Here is an 11,213-nt window from a genome sequence, read left to right on the forward strand (position 1 = left end):
ACCTTCTCCTTAGCAACATCATCGGGTATACCTGCAAGCTTAAATAATCCACAAACTTCATCCACATATATTAAGTGCTCATCAGGATGCTTTGTTCCATCTCCTGTAAAAGGGTTAGCTAGCAGTTTTTCCATCATACCTGAAGGAAATTCAAAAGGAGTTTCATTTTCAATAGGTTCAGTAGGTTGAGGAGCAACTCTTTGCTCTACTGGACGGGGTGAAGATACCCCGAACAAGCCTCTCAGAGAATTACTTTCCATAGTAACAAGTGACAGTAAATTTCAACACACTATATAAATTTTTCCTTACCAAATTCCACCTACCAAAGGCACTACACTCCCCGACAACGGCGTTAGAAAAGAGTCTTGATGACCCACAAGTATAGGGGATCTAGCGTAGTCCTTTCGATAAGTAAGAGTGTCGAACCCAACGAGGAGCAGAAGGAAATGATAAGCGGTTTTCAGCAAGGTATTCTCTGCAAGTACTGAAATAAGTGGTGATAGATAGTTTTGTGATAAGATAGATTGTAACGAGCAACAAGTAACAAAAGTAAATAAAGTGCAGCAAGGTGGACCAATCCTTTTGTAGCAAAGGACAAGCCGGAACAAACTCTTATAATAGGAAAAGCGCTCACGAGGAGAAATGGGAATATCGTCAAGCTGGTTTTCATCACGTTCATATGATTCGCGTTCGATACTTTGATAATTTGATATGTGGGTGGACCGGTGCTTGGGTGATGTTCTTACTTGAACAAGCATCCCACTTATGATTAACCTCTATTGCAAGGATCCGCAACTACAAAAAAAGTATTAAGGTAAACCTAACCATAGCATGAGACATATGGATCCAAATCAGCCCCTTACGAAGCAACGCATAAACTAGGGTTTAAGCTTCTGTCACTCTAGCAACCCATCATCTACTTATTACTTCCCAATGCCTTCATCTAGGCCCAAATAATGGTGAAGTGTTATGTAGTCGATGTTCACATAACACCACTAGAGGCTAGACAACATACATCTTATCAAAATATCAAACGAATACCAAATTCACACGACTACTCATAGCAAAACTTCTCCCTTGTCCTCAGGAACGAACATAATTACTCACAAAGCATATTCATGTTCATAATCAGAGGGGTAATAATATGCATATAGGATATGAACATATGATCTTCCACCAAATAAACCAACTAGCATCAACTACGAAGAGTAATCAACACTACTAGCAACCTACCAGCACCAATCCCGGACTTTGAGACAAGAATTGGATACAAGAGATGAACTAGGGTTTGGAGATGAGGTGGTGCTGGTGAAGAGGTTGATGGAGATTGCCCTCTCTAGATGAGAGGAGCGTTGGTGATGACGATGGTGATGATTTCCCCCTCTGGGAGGGAAGTATCCCCGGCAGAACAGCTCTGCCGAAGCTCTAGATTGGATCCGCCAAGGTTCCACCTCGTGGCGGCGGAGTCTCGTCCCGAAAAGTTTCTTCCTATTTTTTTCTCATCGAAAGACCTCATATAGGAGAAGATGGATGTCGGAGAGCCACCAGGGGGCCCACGAGGTAGGGGGCGCGCCCTGGGGGGGGGGCGCCTCCCACCCTCGTGAGAAGGGTGTGGGCCCCCTGGCCTTCATCTTTGGCGAGGATTTTTCTTTATTTCTTCTAAGATGTCCCGTGAAGTTTCAGGACTTTTGGAGTTGCGCAGAATAGGTCTCTAATATTTGCTCCTTTTCCAGCCCAGAATTCCAGCTGCCGGCATTCTCCCTCCTTATGTAAACCTTGTAAAATAAGAGAGAATAGCCATATGTATTGTGACATAAAGTGAAATAACAGTCCATAATGCAATAAATATCGATATAAAAGCATGATGCAAAATGGACATATCAGGGCGCGCCAGGAGAGGAGGAGTCCTCCTCCTAATAGGAGTAGGACTCCCCTTTCCTACTCCTACTAGGAGGGGGAAAGGAAGGAGGAGAAGGGAGAAGGAAAGGGGGGCGCCGCCCCCCTTCCCTAGTCTAATTAGGACTAGAGGGGGAGGTGGGAACGGCCTGCCCTGGCCGGTCCTCTCTCTCTCTGCTAAGGCCCATGTGGCCCATTAGTTCTCCGGGGGGGGGGTTCCGGTAACCCTCCGGTACTCCGGTTTTCTCCGAAATCACCCGGAACACTTCCGGTGTCCGAATATAGCCGTCCAATATATTAATCTTTATGTCTCGACCATTTCGAGACTCCTCGTCATGTCCGCGTTCACATCCGGGACTGCTAACTACCTTAGGTACATCAAAACACATAAACTCATAATACCGATCGTCACCGATCGTTAAGCGTGCGGACCCTACGAGTTCGAGAACAATGTAGACATAACCGAGACACGTCTTCGGTCAATAACCAATAGAGGAACTTGGATGTTCATATTGGCTCCCACATATTCTACAAAGATTGAGGGAGTCCTGGATTAGGGGGTCTCCGGACAGCCGACTATCTCTATTGGCCGGAATGTTAGACTATGAAGATACAAGATTGAAGACTTCGTCTCGTGTCCGGATGAGACTCTACTTGGCGTGGAAGGAAAGCTAGGCAATACGGATATGGATATCTCCTCCTTTGTAACCGACCTTGTGTAACCCTAACCCTCCCCGGTGTCTATATAAACCGAAGGGTTTTAGTCCGTAGGACAACAATCACAACATACAATCATACCATAGGCTAGCTTCTAGGGTTTAGCCTCTCTGATCTCGTGGTAGATCTACTCTTGTACTACCCATATCATCAATATTAATCAAGCAGGACGTAGGGTTTTACCTCCATCAAGAGGGCCCGAACCTGGGTAAAACATCGTGTCCCCTGCCTCCTGTTACCATCCGGCCTAGACGCACAGTTCGGGACCCCCTACCCGAGACCGCCGGTTTTGACACCGACATTGGTTCTTTCATTGAGAGTTCCTTTGTGTCATCGCCGTTAGGCTTGATGGCTCCTACTATCATCGATAGCAATGCAGTCCAGGGTGAGACTTTTCTCCCCGGACAGATCTTCGTATTCGGCGGCTTTGCACTGCGGGCTAATTCGCTTGGCCATCTGGAGCAGATTGAAAGCTACGCCCTGGCCATCAGGTTAGATTTGGAAGTTTGAACTACACGACCGACATCCGCGGAGACTTGATCTTCGACGGATTCGAGCCACAGCCGGGCGCGCCGCACTGTCACGATGGGTATGACCTAACTCTGCCGCCGAATAGTACCCCAGAGGCCGCGCCCGCATCAGCTCCGACCCTTAGCTTGGAGCCAACTGCGCCAATCGAGGACGTATGGGTGGTTAGACACCGCCTCAGGGGCTGCAGTGTCAACGGCGATCGAGCCGAACACCAGCCTAACCCTCTGCGCAGCCCGTGACTCCAAGGTTCCGGACTCTTTTCCGGACTCCAAACCATCCGCGCCCCTGCCAATCGAATACGATTGGGTGCCGATCATGGAATTCACCGCCGTGGATATCTTTCAGCACTCGCCCTTCGACGACTTTCTGAATTCACTAAGGTCTCTCTCTTTGTCAGGAGAGCCCTGGCCGGACTATGGCCAACAGGATTGGGATGCGGACGACGAATAAATTCGACGCCCACCCACCACCCACTTCGTAGCCACTGTCGATGATTTAACCGACATGCTCGACTTCGACTCCGAAGACATCGACGGTATGGATGACAATGTAGGAGATGAACATGAACCAGTGCCTATAGGGCACTGGAAAGCCACCTCGTCATATGACATATCCATGGTGGATACACCCAACGAAGCCAATGGCGATGAGATAGCGGAGGATGACCCCTCCAAGAAGCAACCCAAGCGCCGACGTCAGCGGCGCCGCTCTAAGTCCCGCCAAAGCAAAAGTGGTGATATCGGCACAGGAGATAATAACACTCTGGATAGTGCCGAAGACAACAACAATCCCCTCTAGCAAGATTTAGAGCAGGAGGATGAAGGAGCCAGCTCTCCTGAGAGAGCGGCAGACGGAGAGGAGGAGGATGACAATTACATGCCCCCTCCGAAGACGAGGCAAGCCTCGGCGACGGTGAATTCGCCGTACCAGAGGATCCCGTCGAACAAGAGCGCTTCAAGCGCTCGCTTATAGCCACGGCAAATAGCCTGAAGAAAAAGCAGCAGCAGCTTCAAGCTGATCAAGATCTGCTAGCTGACAGATGGACCGAAGTCCTCGCGGCCGAGGAACATAAACTCGAGCGCCCCTCCAAGAATTACCCAAAGTGCAGGTTACTACCCCGACTGGAGGAAGAAGCGTATGATACGGCTGATCGGCCACCTCGTGGCCGCGATAGAGAGGCATTCCAGCCAAAAGCTCAGCCTCCACCCCGACGCCATTCAAATAAAAAGGCATGGGGAGATACGCCAGACCTGCGAGACATATTGGAGGACAAAGCAAAGCATGCAAGGTCGATCTACGGATCACGATGGCGCACCACTCTGCGAGACGATAAACATCACGCCGGATACAGTAAAAGCAAATCCGGCCGGGCCGAACACAGCGGGCAAGACCCATTCGAGCTGCGTCGCGATATAGCCCAATACAGAGGCGCCGCACACCCCTTATGCTTCACAGACGAAGTAATGGAACATCAATTCCCAGAAGGTTTCAAACCTGTAAATATTGAATCATACGACGGCACAACAGATCCCGCAGTATGGATTGAGGATTTCCTCCTCCACATCCACATGGCCCGCGGTGATGACTTACACGCCATCAAATACCTCCCACTAAAGCTCAAAGGACCAGCGCGGCATTGGCTTAACAGCTTGCCAGCGGACTCCATTAGCTGTTGGGAAGATCTGGAAGCCGCATTCCTCGACAACTTTCAGGGCACTTATGTGCGACCACCAGACGCCGATGACTTGAGCCACATAATTCAGCAGCCAGAAGAGTCGGCCAGGCAATTCTGGACTCGGTTCCTTACAAAGAAAAATCAAATCGTCGACTGTCCGGATGCGGAGGCCTTAGCGGCTTTCAAACACAACATCCGAGACGAGTGGCTAGCCCGGCACCTTGGTCAGGAAAAGCCGAAATCTATGGCAGCTCTCACGACGCTCATGACCCGCTTTTGTGCGGGAGAAGACAGCTGGCTGGCTCGCAGTAATAACATATCAAAGAACCATGGTACCTCAGATACCAAGGACGGCAATAGCAGGTCACGTCGCAACAAACATAAGCGCCGCATTAACAGCGAAAATACTGAGGATACGACAGTCAATGCCGGATTCAAAGGCTCTAAACCCGGTCAGCGGAAAAAGCCATTCAAACAAAGTACGCCGGGTCCGTCGAGCTTGGACCGTATACTCGATCGCTCGTGTCAAATACACGGCACCCCAGACAAGCCAGCCAATCACACCAACAGGGACTGTTGGGTGTTCAAGCAGGCCGGCAAGTTAATTGCCGAAAACAAGGACAAGGGGCCGCATAGCGATGACGAGGAGGAGCCCCGGCAGCCGCACACCGGAGGGCAGAAGAGGTTTCCCCCGCAAGTGCGGACGGTGAACATGATATACGCGACCCACATCCCCAAGAGGGAGCGGAAGCGTGCGCTCAGGGACGTATATGCGTTGGAGCCAGTCGCCCCAAAGTTCAACCCTTGGTCCTCCTGTCCGATCACCTTCGATCGCAGGGACCACCCCACTAGTACCCGTCATGGCGGATTTGCCGCACTGGTCCTAGACCCAATCATTGACGGATTCCACCTCACTCGAGTCCTTATGGATGGCGGCAGCAGCCTGAACCTGCTTTATTAGGACACAGTGCGCAAAATGGGTATAGACCCCTCAAGGATCAAACCCACAAAAACGACCTTTAAGGGCTTCCAGGTGTAGAGGCCCATTGCACAGGCTCAATTACACTGGAAGTGGTCTTCGGATCCCCGGATAACTTCCGAAGCGAAGAGTTAATCTTCGATATAGTCCCGTTCCACAGTGGTTATCACGCGCTGCTCGGGCGAACCGCATTTGCTAGATTCAATGCGGTACCGCATTATGCATACCTCAAGCTCAAGATGCCAGGACCTCGCGGGGTTATTACAGTCAATGGAAACACAGAGCGCTCTCTCCGAACAGAGGAGCACACCGCGGCCCTCGCAGCAGAAGCGCAAAGCCGCCTCTCAAGGCAATCAACCAGTTCGGCGCTTCAAAGCCCGGACACCTTCAAGCGCGCTCGGGGCAATCGGCAAATAGACCGCCTGGTGCGATATGAGCTCGCGTAGCAATACGGCGCCCCCCCCCAATCCCAGCCCAACGGCGAAACTCGTGCCGCACGTACATAATTACGCATTAAAAATACCATGGGCACAGGTGGGGAGGGGGGCACAACTGCGATACGTCCCAAGACGTGGCTTAAACCGCACTAGGGGCTTCCCGTTTGGTTATTTTTCCTTTTTTTCAGGACCTTAATCTCTGGAAACACGGTCCGGCAGCACTATTGCCGAACACATGATGCAGCAACCAAGGAGGCAGACAGCTACGTCATACCACGGAATTCCCAGGTTGATTACAGTAGCGAGTGAAATATTCGATTTCATATCATTCCTCAGCTTGCCCTTGGAAGGACATAGTCCTACTCTTTGCTTATCGCACTATCTGTATCATTTTGCTTTAACGCACCTTTTTGAATAAACAATGCATAACATCACGACTATTATTGCATTCTTGTTATATATATATATGTGTGTGTGTTCATTAACGACGCCTTGCAACCGTACACTTTGGTACGGCCAATACACCAGGGGCTTATGTACCCCACAATATGGTGTGAAAAGTCCGAACACTTTCACAAGTGCGGCACCCCGAACTTATAACATTATATGCATCAGCTCCGAATCATGTCTTTGGTCAAATGTTGGGTTTGCCCGGATCCTATGTTTTGGTACCTTACGTTCCGCTCTATCGGCTAAGGTAGCGCTAGGAGAACTACTGCGATTGTGCCCCGGTTCTGCCGGGCTTAGCACCTCAGTAGAGAAAGCTAAAACTGACTGTCATGATAAGGCGAGAGACTGGTCGCTGTTCGGCGAGGTTTTTCGAGTCCCTAAAGACTTATGCCGCTTAGGGCGAGGGGCCGGCCCTGTCCGGCTTACAGGCGTGTATCGCGCCCCGAATTCGGCCTTCCGAATACCAGGGGCTTCGCCGAAATTTAAAATTATAGAATTCTATGGCTAAGTGAGAGTGATAAAGCATTACTAGTCCGGTTGCCTTGTTCGTTGTGCTGAGCACCTCCCTCGAAGGACCCAAATATGGGAACAAGAGTGCTCAGGTTTATCCCGAACACCCCAGCACTCGTGGCATGGGGGCAGAAGCCGAGGACTAGCCATCTCTCAGATTGGATAAACGGCCAAACAGAAGGTAATATTTTAAATTCACACAAGCGTTGCATAGCGCATACGAAACAGGTTTTCATCATACAGGATCACACGAGCAAGTTTACTCAAATATTACATCCTTTGAACATTCGTCCGCTACAAGACGGGCACCCTTCAGGACACCCTCATAATAAATTTCGGGGGTGCGATGCTCCTTGCCCTGCGGCGGCCCTTCCTTGATCAGCTTCACAGCGTCTAGCTTGGCCCACTGCAGCTTCACACGGGTGAAAGCCCGGCGTGCACCTTCGATGCAGACGGACCGCTTGATGACCTCCAGCCGTGGGCAGGCATCCACAAGCCGCCTCACCAGGCCGAAGTAGCTGTTCGGAAGGACGTCGCCAGGCCACAGCCGGACTATAAGGCCCTTCATGGCCTGTTCGGCCGCCTTGTGCAGCTCGACCAGCTGCTTTAGCTGGTCGCTCAGAGGCATTGGGTCTTCGGTCCCAGTATACTGAGACCAGAACAGCTTCTCCATTGAGCTCCCCTCCTCGGCCTGGTAAAACTGCGCGGCATAGGACACGCTGCGGGGCAAATCTGCGAATGCTCCTAGAGAGCTCCGGATTCGGGTAAGTAATCGGTAATTTACTTTTACATGCTTGCTCTGCATATAGAATGCCTTACCCGCCGCTATCTTCTTCATTGCGTCGATCTCCTGGAGGGCCTTCTGGGCCTCGGCCTTGGCACTCTTTGCGCTCTCGAGGGCCGCGGCAAGCTCAGACTCTCGCATCTTCGAGTCAAGCTCCAATGCCTCGTGCTTCATCACGAGAGCCTGGAGCTCTTGCTGCACCTCGCCCACACGAGCCTCTTGTTTCTCCCGCTCGGTGCGCTCCTCGGCCGCTTTATCTTCGGCCTTGGCTAGAGCTTGCTTCAGGGTCGCCACCTCGGTCGTGGCCCCTGGCAAACATACGATGATCCTGTCATTTTGCAATCGCGTCTTCTTTTATATATACATATCTATAGACAGGGTATTACTTACCCTTGTTCTCCTCAAGCTGCCTCTTGGCAAGGCCGAGCTCTTTCCTGGACCCCTCGAGGTCCTGCTTCAGTACGGTGACCTCCGCAGTCAGTGCGGCGGACGCCAGCAGCGAAGCCTGCATATGCATATTGACACACTTATATTAGACTCCTGCGATATTATTTGATCCTCTGTTCGGTTTTTCTTTGTGAACACCGAACAAAGCATCAGGGGCTACTGTCTATGCGGTAATATTTCTACTACATTTTAAAACACTTACCTCGAAGCCTGTTAGAAGGCTGGCACAGGCTTCAGTCAATCCGCTCTTGGCGGACTGAACCTTCTGGATCACCGCACTCATGATAGTGCGGTGCTCCTCGTCGATGGAAGCGCTGCGAAGCGCTTCCAGCAGACTGTCCGGCGCCTCTGGATGGACAGAGGTCACCGGCACAGGCGTCTTGCCCCTCTTAGAAGGAGGCCGCCTGCCCGAGCCCGGAACCGCTGGAGGGTCCGGCGCGGTGTTCGGCTGAGGGCCGAACTCGGAGCTCTCAGGGGCCCCGTCCCCTCGGCTCCCGGAGTCCGGAAGGTCGCCTTGAGGCGCCTCCGGGACTGTCTCCCCTCGATCCGGTGCCTCTTGAGACAACACCTCGGCGTCGTCGGCAGGATGAGGGGAGGTGGCGGTCGGGACTGGATCGCTATCCATGTCCGACAAGCCCAAGGAGCCGTCCGATGATACCTCGATATTGGCTCGTGGCGGCCTGCATAATTATGTTCGGCGATTAGGGAAAACAGTGCGCCAAAGGAATTCCATGAGTTACTCTGGTATCCGAATACTTACGATCTCCCCGGGGGCTTGGCCCTGGGCAACCACTCGTCTTCGCCTTCGTCGGCGGCGGTGGAACTGTCCGGAAGGAGAGTCCTTCCCTTCTTGGACCCTCCGGCCTCCCCAGTTGGGGCGGCCTTCCTTTTCCTGTCTCCCCCAGTCGGTGGGGGAGCATCTTCTTCTTCTTCCTCGTCTTCGGGGGAAGAGTGCGCCGCAGAGTCATCGGACGGTGAGTCCGACGACGCCTGGCGTCGGGAACTCTTTCGGGTTCCCTTGGCCTTCTTGGTCTTCTCCGGCACCGTATAAGGGGCCGGAGTCAACATCTTCGCCAGAAGAGCGTCTGCGGGGCCTTCAGGCAAAGGAGCCGGACGGTCGATCTGTCCGGCCATCTTCTGCCAGTCCTGTCAAAGGTACGGGAGTTTAGATCCCGCATAGAGTCAATCTATAAAAAAATAAGTATCCTGTGAAAGGTAAAGCAGCTTACCGCACTGGCTTGGTGCGTCGTGCTGAATCCGCGATCCTCAGTAATAGGAGGGGGGACCTCGGCACTTTTGAACAGCACCCTCCAGGCATCTTCATGAGTCGTGTCGAAGAGCCTGTTCAGAGTTCGGTGCTGCGGCGGGTCGAACTCCCACAAATTGAACTCCCGTTGTTGGCACGGAGGATCCGGCGGATGAGCATAACTTGGACTATGTTGACAAGCTTGAGCTTCTTGTTCACCATGTTTTGAATACATGTTTGGAGTCCGGTCAGCTCTTCCGAACTACCCCAGGACAGGCCCTTCTCTTTCTAGGAGGTGAGCCACATGGGGATGCCAGATCGGAACTCGGGGGCCGCTGCCCATACAGGGTCGCGCGGCTCGGTGATGTAGAACCACCCCGATTGCCACCCCTTTATGGTTTCCACAAAGGAGCCCTCGAGCCATGTTACGTTGGGCATCTTTCCCACCATGGCGCCTCCGCACTCCGCCTGGCGGCCGCCCACCACCTTCGGCTTGACATTGAAGGTCTTCAGCCATAAGCCGAAGTGGGGCTTGATGCGGAGGAAGGCCTCGCACACGACGATAAACGCCGAGATGTTGAGGACGAAGTTCGGGGCCAGATCGTGGAAATCCAGGACGTAATAGAACATGAGCCCCCAGACGAATGGATGGAGAGGGAATCCCAGTCCGCGGAGGAAATGGGTGAGGAATACTACCCTCTCATGGGGCCTGGGGGTGGGGATGAGCTGCCCCTCATCTGGGAGCCGGTGCGCGATGTCGTCGGGCAGGTATCGGCTCTCCTCAGTTTCTTGATGTCTCCCTCCATGACGGAGGAGACCATCCACCTGCCTCCCGCTCCGGACATGGTTGGAGAAGGTTGAGGTGGGAAGTGTGGACTTGGGCGCTAGAGCTCGAGTGTGCGAAAACGGATGAGCAAAGGAGGAAGAAGGCATGGATAGAAAGGTGAATCCTTATCCCTTTATATGGGCGGACGAAGCTAAGCGTCCCCACTTGCCTGGTAAAACTCGCTTATCCCCCAAGCGCCGCAATTGATGGCGCGGTTGGGTTACCCACGCCCGTATTGATGAGAATCCCGTAATAAGGGGACACGGTCTCTGCTTTGACAAGACGTGTCGAAAAACTGCCTCGCGTTATGTGCGGGGCTGGTTAAAGGAAACGGTTCGAATAATCACCGGGCCATGACATAACGTCATGCTGCCAAAACAAGCCAGCAAATTAGATCTGCGAAAATATTATTCTCTCTACGGTGGAATGTGGAACTTATTTTGCAGGGTCGGACACTATCCTCGTATTCAAATTCTTCTGTGATGTATTCGGAGAAGGAACCCGCCTTGCAATGCCGAAGACAATACTGCGCGCCGGACTCATCGTCATTGAAGCCTGGTTCAGGGGCTACTGAGGGAGTCCTGGATTAGGGGGTCTCCGGACAGCCGGACTATCTCCATTGGCCGGACTGTTAGACTATGAAGATACAAGATTGAAGACTTCGTCTCGTGTCCGGATGGGACTCTACTTGGCGTGGAAGGCAAGCTAGGCAATA

The sequence above is a fragment of the Triticum aestivum genome, chromosome 3A (genome assembly GCF_018294505.1).
Source record: "Triticum aestivum cultivar Chinese Spring chromosome 3A, IWGSC CS RefSeq v2.1, whole genome shotgun sequence".
In the NCBI taxonomy this organism is placed as follows: Eukaryota; Viridiplantae; Streptophyta; class Magnoliopsida; order Poales; family Poaceae; genus Triticum; species Triticum aestivum.